At 33.7% G+C, this 15,542-nt stretch overlaps 1 long non-coding RNA gene across 1 annotated transcript in view; it reads right to left on the bottom strand.

Moving 5' to 3' along the window:
• The window catches only part of LOC106641054 (uncharacterized), a 70,388-nt gene extending 57,639 nt beyond the window's left edge, over nt 1-12,749 (bottom strand). Inside the window, exon 1 of the long non-coding RNA XR_016293305.1 lies at nt 12,543-12,749. This is a non-coding gene — a long non-coding RNA (uncharacterized LOC106641054). The remainder of the gene's footprint in view (nt 1-12,542) is intronic.
• Between the last annotated feature and the right edge of the window lie 2,793 nt (nt 12,750-15,542).

Below are 15,542 nucleotides of genomic sequence, written 5' to 3'. Positions count from 1 at the left end.
AGAAATGTGTCTGTTATGCGACAAGCTTCTCTTACATGATGATGAAAAGACTTTGATAAAAGAAAAACAAGTCAACAGTTTCACCAAGAAGAGAAAAGCCAGACAAGAAAACGACTGGCTTAAGTGGGAAGGTAAAAAATACTTATCTAGTGTTTCATTGATGGAGCCGTAGACATATAGTTCTGGAGGTGCTTTCAATGTCCTTGAAAATTATTATTTGCACCAGGCATTTATTATCAAAAGCTTCATTTTATGTTTGTTAATAACTATACAGGAAAATCATCTATGACTGTACACGAAAAGTGCCGACTGGTTTAGACAAGGAAACGAGATGTTCCACCATCCAAAAAAAGAAAAACGAATGACAAGTGTGAAACAGTATTTGATGCATCAAATAGAAACAGCTCTGGGACGTCAGAGATTTCTCTCAATGATGCGACAGAGTTTTATGAGCTTATCTTAGAAGGACAAGGCTTCGATTTCATGAAAAATTGCTTTATTTGTTCAAAACCTGCATACGGAAAACAAGATGATAGCAGTAGATGATAGCATTTACAATTTTGAAAGTGATTAACAAAATTGTCAAAATTATCTTATTTGTCAAAAATATTTTTTTAATAAATAGAACCGTATAAAGTAAAATTAAAGTTTACAATAATTATTAATGTTTGGATGTACAAAATATTATGCGAAATTATTGCATAAACAAAACATCGCTAACTGTTTATTCTCTATATGCTTGAATTTGACTTTACATCTACGATCTCGTTTATTCCATTTTCGAAAGCCATGATACATACTTAACAATTATATACATATATATATATATATGTGTGTGTATATATATATAATTTTTATTTTGTTATTAAACCAGCATGACAACAGAAAACGGTATGCAAGGCAAAATTGTGAAAATTGCAGAAAAAAATTTAGGAGAAAGAAATGTGTATTCCATGGAGGATCATCGGTAATTCAAAAAACACTTTTTCGTCATTCGCGACAGTCAAGTTTTTTGTTTACGTCAGCATAGTAGGACGTAAGGCGACAAATGTACGGCCGCTGGATTTCTTTGCGACCGCTGAGCGAGGCGCTTCTACGAGGTCCGTGCTCTCATATGCACGCTGATTATCTATCTATATATATGAGATCTAGAACGAATATTGGCATCTATGTATATGTGGCGGCGAAGTGTTGTGTTGTAGTTGTATTTTTTTTGACGGCCAGACGCATGTGCGCATTGTCTTTTCACCTTTTTAATGCCTTCTGCTATCCACCTTTATCGTTGCGTCGAGTCGGTTCACGCCTATATTAAATCTAGCATTGCCCGTTTTTTTACCTCTTCTTACTTATCGTTTACCGTATGATCTGTTTCTCGTCTCTTGTGTACGTGTAATCAAAATAACTACTACGTGTTTTTTTAACAAAATTCATTTCAAAATTGAAGTTACTTGTAAGTAATGGTGAATAAATTTTCATGGCTATTGGACTGCTACCTTGAGAGTCTCGTGCTCTATATGAAAAAGCACATATTCAATACATGGACAGGAAAACCAAGAATGAAGTATCGTTTAATGAAAGTTCTTTTTTAATGTACTTTAAAGAACTATCAAAAAAAAAATGTATTCTAGCATTCACTGTTGAATTATGCGTATGTTTTTTGTGATCGATCGGTCAGTCCAAATATTGGGCACGTTCGTTTATCCATCGTTCATTCGTTCACACTTTATTAGGACCTCGATATAATATTGCCCTCATATTTTTATTTTTACTATATTTTTTTACCGTCCTTTTTTTTCTAACACATAACGTGTTGACGATACGTGCACTATTTGTCTAAGCTGCAGCATAGTAAGAGCATAACACCATATTTTTTCATACAGAAAGAGTTGCTCTTCAAGCCTCATTCCTCTCCGACTCCAAAAAGTTCGAAATTCTGATTTTAGTGCAAGTAAATGCGGATACTGCACAGTGCACACATATGATCACGTACATCTATATACATACAAGGAGCAGCCGACGATCGTCGGTGTAGGTCGGAGCACTCAGCTGCTTGTCCACGCGCTCTCTGTCTCACTCGCTCTCATCGCATACTGGACGAATGTACATTAGATATTTTTTATCTTAAAATTTTGCGTTGGTCCGAACAAAAGTAAAAGACCTTATCGATAGGAAATTTTCCGCTTTACACGCTGGTATTTTTATTTTCGTTCGATCTGTTACCAATAATGAGATATGAGCGAAACAAATTTTTAAACGCTATTTTTACGCTATTCAAGAAAGCTTTCGAGTGATTAAGTATTTTTTTCGTAATCTACGCATTGAATTACGTACTATATCAAAAACGACCCCTTGGATATCAATTTTTAGGTTCAGCGGATTTTCTACTCGTCTATTTGTTTTATTTCATTTCTTGATAAGTTATGAATTTAATATACTACAGATAATGGTACATCTTTATATATGCTACTGCTTGACAACAACTGCAGTATACTCTCATACGAGAGAGTACAAAATGTACATATAAACTGTATATCTATGTATATTTCTCACACATCTTACACATCTTACACATATCGATGTATGTCACTCAACTTATGCAGCTCACAGACATGAAATTCCGAGCCTGTGATTGGCTGATTAGGATTGTGCGCGTGGTCCTGAACACGGCAGAGCCAATCAGAAGCTCCCGCATCTGCCACACTGCACTTTAACACTCTGTAACCAGAGCCTTATACACTTTATACACGGGCTGCTGACTGCTCTAATGGTTGACTTAATTCTGTGATAGGGGTATACGAAAATCATTTCAGCTTAAGTGGATGTAAAAAAGTGTAGCGGAAGTGCCCGATAGTCATTGATGGGCTCCGTCATTTTGGGGACTAACTGGGAAAACAACAGCAAGCCAAACGAAGATGTACGGGCATACGTGTGAATCTGTGTTTCACTCTCCACTGCATTTCTCACTATGCAGTCCACAAAATGGCGTCATTGGGTGATTGGCGCTAGCGTTTTTATTTAACATTTTATTACTCATTAAATTGGCCAGTAAGCGCCCCAGGTCATTGGGTGATAGGCGCTTTTGTTATTATTTAATATTTTAATTACTTATGAGAATGGCTAGTAAGCATTGCGGAGCATCGGGTGATAGGCGCTTGCGTTATTATTTAACATTTCATTACTTATTAGCGTGTCCAGTAAGAGCCCCGGGTTATCGGGTGATAGACACTTGTGTTATTATTTATTAGAGTGGCCAGTAAGCGCCCTGGGTCATCGGGTGATAGTCGCTTGCGTTATTATTTAACATTTTAATTATTTCTTACAGTGGCTAGTAAGCGCCCCGGGTCATCGGGTGATAGTTGCTTGCGTTATTATTTAACATTTTATTTTGGAAAGTTCCGATAGTGGTAGGGGTATGCGATATCCTCTTTGCCAACACTGATCCACTATCCACTCTGGCTACTTTAGGCTTTCCGACTACCGCCATCTGTACAATTTCAGACCAATCATTTTTCGCACATTTCTGCGTCTACTGCTCTTACTTAGTCGTAAACGATGTTCGATATTGTAGTCACAATTAGTTAAAGCAATGATGCGTAACAATAGCATCAGCAAAATAACCAGATGACCCTTTGTAACATTGCAGAAGAAGCAATTTCCAACCTTTCGTCCTTTTAAACGAATGATCCCCATTCGTCGAGAACCGAGATATGGGGCGATGAAGAAAAATTTTTTCTTTGCTTGTTAACCAAGCCAAACTACGGTTAACAGAAAGGTTACACCTAACGTATATCACACAATTTTTGCCAGCCAAAACGTACAGGTTGATTTATAACACAAAATTATTTAAAAAAAAATTTTTATCGCATCATTGCTCTAACTTAATTAGACAATTACGAAAATGCATTATACTTAATAGATTTTTGGGTCTTCGGCCGTTTAAAAATGCAATTATGACAATGTATTGTTTACATGTTACACATTCTCAAAAACAAGCCTTTTCTTTTTTTTATTAAATTTAGGAATTCTTAGTGTTATGATTAATGACATTAAAATAAATTATTTCGTTCAATTAAAATTCTGCTTTTAGGCCACGTTTAATAAGAGACGATACTATTTTACATTTCGAGGTGCACTGTCGATATTTCGCCCCCCCCCCCCTCTTTTTGCCATAGAGGTATAAGAATAGAGCACGCAAGTGGGCAATTTGCGCGTGATCATCTAAGAGAAAAAAGACTGCATAAGGGGAGTTCTATCACTCTCTGACTGTCTGCTCTACCTTGCGTGATCGGGAGAGCAGGAGAGAAAGTCAACCAATCACAGCGCTTGGCTAGACAAGGACACGATTCCTCTTATGTGCAGCTATCTCTTTCTACGCTGATCTCGCTGCCACTTACAGGGTGACATACCTCTTGCGTGCTCTATTCTTATACCTCTATGCTTTTTTCATTACAGTGCCAGAGATTAGTAGGGAGATTGCTGACTGCCATGCTACGGCGTGTGCCCATTTTTTTCCAGTGGTTCGAGCGCCGCACCGCGGCCAAGCGGCCGAACCAGGCGCACATTTTTTTTTTTATTTGAGAAGCACCGTAGGGGTATGAAAGGAGTGGATTCGCGTATAGAAATGTCCATAAAGGCGCACATTTTGGAGACGCGTGGAAGGGGTATACCGAATGTGCACCTACGACGAGAGGAGTGGAAATGTCTGCTATATAGCTGTATAGCTGAGCGCACAGCCAAATTTCTCTTTTGAGTATTTTGCCTCTGCAACCTGCAAGTGTATGCTATATGTGTATTTAACTGACTGGCTCTCGCTCTGGCTTTAATGTTATCCATGAATCTTACTTAATTAAATCATGAAACTAAATGCTCATTAATTATATGCACATACTTTTGATTTCAATACATTATTTTTTAACTCTCCCGTACTCTTAACATTCCCAAATTCATTTACGTTTTTAAAAAAGATATAGCTTCGACTATTTTTTAAGGTTTTCAGTACAACTTTAACCACTAATTTATTAATTTTACACATCCTTACTGCTGTGAGCTGTAGAACAAGCTCCGGAGGATATCCATGAACATATGTGACTTCGAAAGAAATTTCACGTATTCTTCGGATAGCATAGATGGAAAAGGCTTATGCCACTGCATGGATTGTTTTGCACGTAAGGGTTCAAGTCCACTTTATGGTACAATTTTTTATATTTTTTTTTTTTTTTTTTTTTATTTAATTTATCATTTTGTCTTCATTTCTTGTGTTTATGTTTTGTTAATATATATACATATATTTAGTCAACACTTTTTTTCGGATGTATCAAAATAAATGTTGTTACTTTGATACTTCTTGTTAGCAAGGTAATTCCATAACTTTATAATACTAAAATAACTTTTAAGGATTTTAACATCATTTGTGCATTTTAAAACTCCTAAGAAATTCATTTGTAACATTCTATTTACGACAAAAAAAGTCGCTCGTCTACTGCTATTTACTTAATGCTGAAATTTTAATCAGTAAATGTACTTTGTGAACACAATAGAGAACAGTTTTGTAAAAATTTTCAAATTGTTTGCAAATCTTTAATTAGGTGTACCACTTTTATTCATTTTTAGACAGCCAGAAGAATAATAATGAATGAAACAGTTCGATGAATAAGTAATAAAAATTATTCGGCAAGATTCTAAAACAAAATATTTTTTATAATACCGCAGTATTTTGTTTGAAAAAAAAAAAATGATGTACCTTCAAGGGTGATGATTAAAATAAAGATATTTTTAGGCTGTAGATTATTAAGGAAGTTGAATCATTTACATTAAATGAAAAAAAAGCATCGTAATACTATTAACAATGATACCATCGGGTAAGCGCAAAAAAAATCTTTTTAGAGTATAAGTCAAGAAAGAGCCTTTTTAAATTGTCGGGCAGAAGAAAGTCTTCTTAAGGAGGCTTGGGCGTTTGGTGTCGTATCTATTGAAGGGCCCCTGTGGGGTACTTGTCATACAAATGATTCTTTGTAATATTTTTTTACAATCATTTTGATTATACACATGTGTGAACATAATACCAATAATACGCGGAAAAGTCATTGGGAAAATCGATATTAAAAAATTTATTAGTTTTCCCGAGGTACCTTGTGTAAAGACGACGGCCCTGCCACGATAAAGCTGACAACACTGTACTCTCTTGCTCTCATCTGCTATTATATACCTATACTTGTGTTAGACTTAAATTTTCATGCTTGTATGTTTATGAATGTACAGCGCATGCGCACTTACAGTACCTGAACAAAACAATTCTCATGTTCGATGTTTTCCTCGCTATTTTCTCAAAATTTAACGTGTTGATCCTATTCTTTTTTTTAAATAATAGATTCTTTATACTTTCAAGTACATGTACCAATTTAATGTGTGGGCCCACAGCTTTTTATTGCGGTACGGTAGTCTATTGAATTTCGGGTTCCGTAAGGTTGCGTGTTAAAATGACGAATTTTCACAAGCGATTTTCTCGAAAATAAATGTGTTGACCTACCTATTTTATTTTCCTAAAAAAATCTAGCAAACTTTATCTATATAATCTCTGAATTTCAGACCTAGCCAACATTTAATTCAAAATCGCCCAAGCCTCCTTAAACTAAAAGAAAAAGCCTTTTTATACAGAGGTACACTCGCACAGAAGTGTATTAAGCCGGCGTTCATTAGTATAATTAAGCCCAACGAAACGTTGCTCAAGATTATTCTTCGACATTTTTGAGTTCTCATTTGCTCCTCATCCAGCTCTTGGTTGGTCATGTACCTTTGTACGAATCCACACGTTTATTCTACACTGGAGAGCAAAACGAGAAGTTCAACAAAAAGATATAAATGCTTTTTTAACCAATTTATTTACTTCTATTTTAAGGTAGTAATGTACATATTTTTATATATCAATTATATATACACACACAAATATGAAGAACCAACTTAAAATCAAAGAAATAAAAATTAAAGGCTCTTTCTTATGTTCGTTTTAAAAAGGCTCTTTTACGCCTATTACTCTGGAAAGACTCTTTATTATGCTTACCTGACGAATTATTTATAGTCAGGAATTGTGAGAACTAAGAAAATTTTTTAACTAAAAATGTATGTATTAATAAAAACAGAGTTTGGGTCTATTTCTGCTACTAGCAAAAACTTCGATTAAGAGTTAAGGGGGATGTTGTGATATTTCTTTGTTTTAAGAAATTTCTGAAAAAATTTGTATAGGTATATTTCACCATCATGAATAACATATTAAAATTTTAAAGAGCCTAGATTCACCATTTTTGAGAAATAAAATCGCGAAGTTGGCCACTTATACACATGCTCTTAGAAAGGACTTGTTGGAAAATGCACGTTTTTACTCATGACTTTTGAAATTTTCTTTAGAATCTTTGAAAAAACCATTATGTTAGGGTTTATTATAGTTAAAATAAGTATACTAAAATTAAGGAAGCCTAGCTTCACCGTTTCTAAAACATAACAGTTTAAAGTCCAGTTACAACCTTACTATAATACCTATGTAGTGGTACAGTCCGAGACAAAAGTTAGGTTAATTAGTTGTTTAAACGTTTGTGTTTACATTCCTGGGTATTTTTCGGTTCCATGCATCTAATTTTCAAATTATTTACCTGTTTTGTTAAGAATAATCACAACAAAGACATTTTTAATACGAAAGTTCAATTTTGAAATTGACTGTACCACGACAATCCCCTTAAAATAGTATCAACACATACATTTATAGTGCAAAATCTTTAAAAAATTTACAGTTTTCTGAAAAAATCGACCAATTATTAATCCTAGTTTTCCATTTTTTTCTTAAAATAGTGAAGTATTCAAACTATTGTTTCCTGTATTTAAGTGCATAATTCTTTATGATAAATTAATAAGGCTATGATTCTTGAAAATTAATATGCAGAAATATAAAAAAGGCGTTTTAAAGATTTTAAAGTTAAGCTACTCCTCGTGAGAGTTCCACGAGCTTTTAAATAAAAGTAACTTGTGTCACGTGGTTGAAGATACCGATAATACGACTGTTACTATAACTACAAAAAAAAAAAAAAAAAAATTAGCTGCATTTCGTTGTATGGCTAGAGGTGTTTTTTGATGGTCTATCTTAGCAACTACAAACAATCGAATAAATATATGCAAAACATTGTGTGTTGCATAAAATGTAAAATTAATTGACCGATTGCGATCATTAAAAGTGCAATTTAAATTGGGAAATTCTAATATTTTGTATAGCTATTAATCTATAAACACATATATAGTGCCACTTTCAAAACAGAGTAAAAAAAAGTTTGGTAAACTGTCTATGATTTACGCGCTGTTAAAAAAATTTTGATAACTATTTCTGAAAAATTACAATAACAATTTATTGTGGGTAAAAAGGTTAATTGTTTCTACACAATACAACTTTTTTTTTAAATCCATACTCCGAGTTACAAATTGTTGAAACTAATATGTCTTGTATGAAAAAACTTTGTTCCGTCTCTGTAAGGCTCTCTAATCTAAAATACGTACTATTATAAAAATTAAAGAATCTTCTTTTATGTTTGTACATATATGTAGTACGAATTTTGTCAAGGTATTCATAGCCACAGTTATAACCACAAGGTATTGTTAAGGAATGTAAATACAAGCTAAAAAGTATATGTGCGTAGATAAATATTCATGTATAATTGGATGTAAGTTGTACTTCACGGATATTAATCATATTTGATATAATCGTAATAAAAATATGAGTTTTCTTTTGCCTTCTGTTTTCTTTGTCGTAAATAGGATGTTCGGAATTTCTTAGGAGTTTTAAAATGCACAAATTATGTTTAAATCCTTTAAAGTTATTTTAGTATTACAAAATTATGGAATTGCCTTGCTAACAAGAAGTATAAAGTAACAATATTTATTTTGATGTATCCGAAAAAAAGTGTTGACTACATATATATAGTAACGAAACATAAATAAAAGAAATGAAGACAAAATGATAAATTAAATAATAAAATAAATAAATTAAAAAAATTGTACTATGAAGTGGATTTGAACCCTTACATGCAAAACAATCCATGCAGCGGCATAAGGTAAAGTAGGTAGTACTGGAACACATTCTATAACGAAAGTTGTAAATCCTTTGTTTTTCACGAAATTAACACTTTCATTGATGTATTTTAAATTTTTTTAGTAAATTATATATTTGATGAACTAATTACAAAACAAAAATAATAGCTAGATGGCTTTTAAATGATAAATAATTAAATTTAAGAAAAAAACTGTTTTTCTGTAGTACTGGAACTAGTGTTTTCCTATGGCATGAATACTGGAACGATATCGAGAGTAGTAGTGTAACGTTATTAAGTGTAATGGTATACGTTATTACAATCACAATTTAATTTATTTTAAAGCTATGACTTCTAATGGTGACTCACAAAAGTATACAAATATATTGACTAATAGTTTACCATTGTATAATCATATAATTAAATTTATAGCTTTTCTTGCTTTATATTCATTATTTTCTTTAATAGATTTACTAATTAATGACTTTTTAAACTCTTTTATTTGTAAATTATAATCCTTTTGGTCTTGCACCAATGTCTTTTTCGATTCTTGATAAATTTTATTGGCATCTATTTTTTTTTCTTTTATAGCTTTGGCCTTTTTTTCCTTGTATCTTCAGTAAAACTTTTTCTTCTTTTTTTTTTTTTTTTAATTTCTCTTCACTAAAGAACTTCTAGCAAATCATCAACTAAGGCTGCTGGTGGAAGTTCTCGTGATAAAGTATTATTTTTCTTTTTTTTGTGCTTGAAATACAGGGTAAGAAAATACCAGTTTAAAATTAGGTAAAATTAGTTTTTTTTCGTTATCACCTTAAATGAATATTTTTTAAAAATATATAATAAATAAATAAAAAACTATGAACAGCGTAAAGTGAATACTCACTGGTACTAATCAAAAGATTAACTTTTACAGCGCTGTTCTCTTGTTGTGTGGCAATATTTTACACATACTTTTGATTTAATCAATTTATTTTTATTCTTTTTGTTTCGTTGAATAAGTCCACTTTTCTTAATGTTTTTATTTTCATTCGTTTTTTTTTTTATCATTTGTAAACTGTAGTTGATAATTATTGAAGCACAAGTACGTCAAATCCAATTATTTTTGTTATTTAAAAAGGGATTAAGCACATACCTAATCGTTTACTTGTTACAGTTAATGATAAATAACCTACCGTTACATGTACAGAGTAAATAATTTTGAGGTTAGACTGCGTTATAAGCAAGAGGGTATTATTTTCCCATTCACATTCACCCATCCGCACTTATATGAACACTTAATCAAAATACCAAGTAAAAATACCGTCATCACTAATATTTATTGAATCTTGCTTCATAAACACTAACTACGATTAAAGCAATAGTTTAGACCGAGGTTTAGACAGTCGGTCAATGGTGCACTTGTTTAAGTTCTGATTCTAGCTGAAAAAAGAGTAGCAATACTGGAACAAGGTACGCCATTTTGTTCCAGTATTGAATACTCATTTTAAAATTGGGATGCATACTGGAACGAGTGATTTTTTATTAAAAAATTTTTTTTGTTGGTCATTCAATGCCTAATTTCAATTATTATTACCATATCAAAGATAATTAATAATTATTTTTGTACTGATAACGGTTTTTTTTATTTTCTATCGCAAAATGCAAAATTGATATTTGGATTCAAAATGAAAAAAATAGGTAAATTAACCAGCATCACTTAAGGGGTATTGTAAATTTTTTTACTATTCTTATTCACTATTAAGTGCTGCTATTTTAGTGCATTGTTACAGATAGTATTCTAAGGAATGTAAATATATTTTTTCAATCATAATTTACAGTATTATAACGTCTGTAACAACATTTTGTTAGCGTCGTTCCAGTACTGATGCTACTTTATGTGCTGTTCTAGTACTACCTACTTTACCTTAAGCCTTTTCCATCTTAGCTATCCGAAGAATACGTGAAATTTCTTTCGAAGTCACATATGTTCATGGATATCCTCCGGAGCTTGTCCTACAGTTCACAGCAGTTAGGATGTGTAAAATTAATAAATTAGTGGTTAAAGTTGTACTGAAAACCTTAAAAAATAGTCGAAGCTATATCTTTTTTAAAAACGTAAATGAATTTGGGAATGTTAAGAGTACGGGAGAGTTAAAAAATAATGTATTGAAATCAAAAGTATGTGCATATAATTAATGAGCATTTAGTTTCATGATTTAATTAAGTAAGATTCATGGATAACATTAAAGCCAGAGCGAGAGCCAGTCAGTTAAATACACATATAGCATACACTTGCAGGTTGCAGAGGCAAAATACTCAAAAGAGAAATTTGGCTGTGCGCTCAGCTATACAGCTATATAGCAGACATTTCCACTCCTCTCGTCGTAGGCGCACATTCGGTATACCCCTTCCACGCATCTCCAAAATGTGCGCCTATATGGACATTTCTATACGCGAATCCACTCTTCTTATACCCCTACCGTGCTTCTCACATAAAAAAAAATGTGCGCCTGGTTCGGCCGCTTGGCCGCGGTGGGACGCTCGAACCACTAGAAAAAAGTGGGCACACTCCGTAGTATGGCAGTCAGCAATCTCCCTACTAATCTCTGACAGTGCGTGTAACATTACATTTCGAATAAAAAATGTATTGGAGCCTGTCTATTACTATCAAGTGACATCTCACTTGAGAGCTCAAGTAACTATCTCATACCAACAACCCACCTGAGATCTTAGCTGAGATTTTTAAGTAGTATTTTTACTTAAACAAAACATCAAAAATTAATCATACAGTATTCAAAGCTGCCCTTTTAATGGTATTATTAGGACGGAACATCTAAAAACATGTTTTTAAAAGTGATTTATGTTAATTGAAGAAGATGAAATAAATTTTTTCAATTCTTTGGTGAGATGATCTCAGGTATTTTAATAAATAATATATCAAATGACATTCCACCTGAGAATCTAAAAAAATTGTTTCATTTTTTAAAATATGACATAAAACACTTTCAAAGATGTATTTTTCGATATTCCATCTAAATGGTATCACCATCAGATCAGCTTTGAATACTGTCAACTCAACTAAAAAAATTTTTTTTAGTAAAGATACGTTTTCAGAAATCTCAGGCTAGTTATTAACATGAGAGAATTATCTGATCTCAGATGGAATCACACCTGAAGTTCATAGGCAGGGAGAGCAAAAATCTCCTCAGCCTTTTAAATCATAGTACACAAAAGATTTTTAAACTCTAAGTAGTCGCATTAAAACACACAAGCACTGTAACTTTATAATTAAATTATTTTTATCAAATGAACAAAGTCCGTACGACAAACGTAAAAATATTTATAGGACCTACTTGTTATGAACATGACACATACATATCAATAATTTACAATGCTATAGATAACTAGAGTGAAACTCTCTCGCAAAAGTTAATTCAAAAATTTTTTTTTATGTGATTGAAGCAACTTATAATACCAACATATAAAAGGAGTACTTACTGGTTAGCCAGGATTCAGGGCTTGTGCTCTGGGGGGTTACAATCGACATGGAGGGTGACAAACAATACGAGGTTGTAATCATTACTTTTACAAAGATAAATAATATTCTCAATCTTAATGTTGTAATTCAACTTGATTTCGAGGTATTTTAAGGTTAATAGCGGCGTAGCGGGAGAAAGATGAAATGCCGCGGCGCAGGCCGCAGCGTGATGTGCTAACCTGACCAACGCATATACAAAAGATCGACTCATATCGATAATATTCGATATTACTAAGAGTGCAGCATAGATTGAGGCTGGGTCCGTACCATATAACTATTTTTCTGTACATCGGCCTATGTTATAACAAAGGCCTTTGAAGCAAAAAAAAGTCATATGGTACGGCCCCTGCACTGCAGTCACATGAAGCGCAATAGAGTGAGCAGGATAGGAATTTCTCTATGGGGCTATGGATGTGTTCCAGTAATGCTCTCCGACAACTTACCGACAACTTAATAATGTCTTTCGAGAACTTGCGTTAAGTTTAGGTTGTCGGTAAGTTGTCGGAGAGCGCTACTGGAACCATAGAGGTATAAGAATAGAGGAGAAAAGGGGACGTGATATGCGACAGCAGAATTCGCTACGTAACGGGGCATCTGTCTTTGTCTGGCAGTTGTGTTATTGGTCCAGTCATACATGAGATTGAATCAACTGTAGGATCCAGAACGAAGAAGTAGCCAATAACGTGGCTTTGGCAACAAGGACAGATGCCCCGTTACACTTAGTTATGCTGTCGCTGCCGCTAATGGGTTAGTATAGCGCTTTTCCCCTCTATTCTTATACCTCTATGACTGGAACACACGGTATAAGCGGCTGTGTTAAGTCTATTGCGCTGCAGGATAACCCTATTGCGCGGCGCAATAGACTTAACACAGCCGCTTATGGAGAAATTTCTATCCTGCTCGCTCTATTGCGCTCCATGTGACTGCAGCTTTATACTAGACCAAAAATTAAAGCCCAAGCGTAGTCAAAATTTTAACCAGTCGCCACTTTCACCAGAATTAAGGAACCATATGATTCGTAGAGATCCGAAATATTTCGGTCATATTTTATAGTGGTGAAGAGTTATGTGATAATTGTAGTGGTGTCATATAGTCTTGTTTATTAACTAGCCGCAACTTACACCAATAGATAGAAAATACAAAGTTGCTGCAAAGTAATGCCATTTGTAAAAAGATTAAAATGCATCTTATATCTGAAAACCGACTTAAAAAAAAAGACCCCCTACAGGATCTTATCTATAATGCTCTAATACTCATCTAAGATAATAGATAATTTATTGTAAATAACAGTGTAGATAAGAATACAATTTCTGTGTTTTTGAAATTCAATTTTCGGACACAAAATGCAATTTAATCTTACTGCTAATGATATTTTATAATTAACTTAGTATTCTTTATGCATTAGTGTAAGTTGCGGCTAGTTAATAAAAAAGACTATATGGCACCACTATAATTATCACATAACTCTTTACCACTATAAAATATGACCGAAATATTTCGGATCTCTAAGAATCATAAAGTTCATCAATTCTAGTGTAAGTGGCGGCTAGTTAAAATTTTGACCACCCTCGAGCCTCAGCTCTTGGTCTATACAGATGAACCACGCATTCAAGTTACCTTGTAGCCAACATCTCGGGAGTAAGGTGAGGAGAGAGCCGAAGCCCGGAGGGTCTCTGTTTTTTTCTAACACTGCTCTTTCTCTCTCTCTCTCTCTCTCTTGACGGAGGGGAAAAAAGTTAAGACTTGTGAAGTTGGGGCCCGTAAATATTAAATATTAATATTTTTCACCCATTCAGGGCTTAAATGATTCCTCCTTACTTGCGAATTTATCTTCCACTTGAATTTTTATTTGCGGACCAATAGTTTGCGAGATATTTGGAAAATAAAAAGTCGAAAATGGGCGCGGCGCTGAAGAATAAAAAACTTTGTTTTAAGTGCTGAATTGGGTTAAAATCCAATTCTACCTGTACGATTCGATTCCTCCTTATTTGCGGATTACGAGGGTATACAAATTAATGTAATTAAATGTCATAAAGCTTGTAAATAATGAATTCAATTATTGAGTGAGAGAATCTAGTAACTTTTATTGTCTAGTGACTTTTGGTCCAGTGCTCCGTTCCTGTTGTTCGGTACATGTCGTTTCCTCGGTACACCGGGTTCTACAAAATATTTATCAGAATAAAAAACTTTAATAGGTATTAATCTATTAATTATTAGTTATAAGTTATTCAGCCTTTGCGTCATTACACACACACACACACACACACACACACACATACATATACATTACATACTTCAAACTCAAGGAAAAATTTTTTTGTCAATAGGTACAGATTTTTCATCTTAAGGTGGCTCCTTACTAAATCAAAACACTGAAGTATTAAATGATATTTTAAAGGATGATTCTTGAAGGTGCAACGAGTCTTTTCCCAAAATTTTAGACCTCGTCACCACCGAAATTGTTGAAAAAAACTAACTGGAAAATAGCCTCTGTACCATAGCCTCTTTTGGAGGGTCGTCAAATTGGTGGCGCAGGTTGTATGATATCTCAGCAAAGATACTGGAGTTCTTAATAGAAAACTATGTAGCAGATAGAAGAAATCAGAATCTTTCCAACGACATTCAGGTACTTGGACATTACCATGGGTTTTATAGGATATTTTGAGAAAATAATAGATAACTGTGCAAGTCACGGAACAGATGAAAAGTGTGGGGCGTCTGCTACACCGAAGAGCGGTAGCCCGCGTAGTTTGAATTGGTCAGAAAGCTGTACGTAAAATGAATAAAGTAGTTTAAAAAGACGCGCAGTAGCTCTAATTAGCTCGTTCTGTTGCGCAAAATCTATTTTGCAGCTCAATTACGCACAGTGGGACTGCACCCTAAACAGCGATGGGATATAGTTCCAGCCAGATTTAGGAATTCTCTAGGACCCAACCTCTCTGACGTGGTAAATCACTAGA

The sequence above is a fragment of the Copidosoma floridanum genome, unplaced genomic scaffold, assembly GCF_036245765.1.
Source record: "Copidosoma floridanum isolate Cflo_tuat_1 unplaced genomic scaffold, Cflo_Japanese_pri ptg000027l, whole genome shotgun sequence".
NCBI classification, from domain to species: Eukaryota; Metazoa; Arthropoda; class Insecta; order Hymenoptera; family Encyrtidae; genus Copidosoma; species Copidosoma floridanum.
The sequence above is the reverse complement of the archived record's forward strand: the minus strand, read 5'-3'. Positions and strand labels throughout refer to the sequence as shown.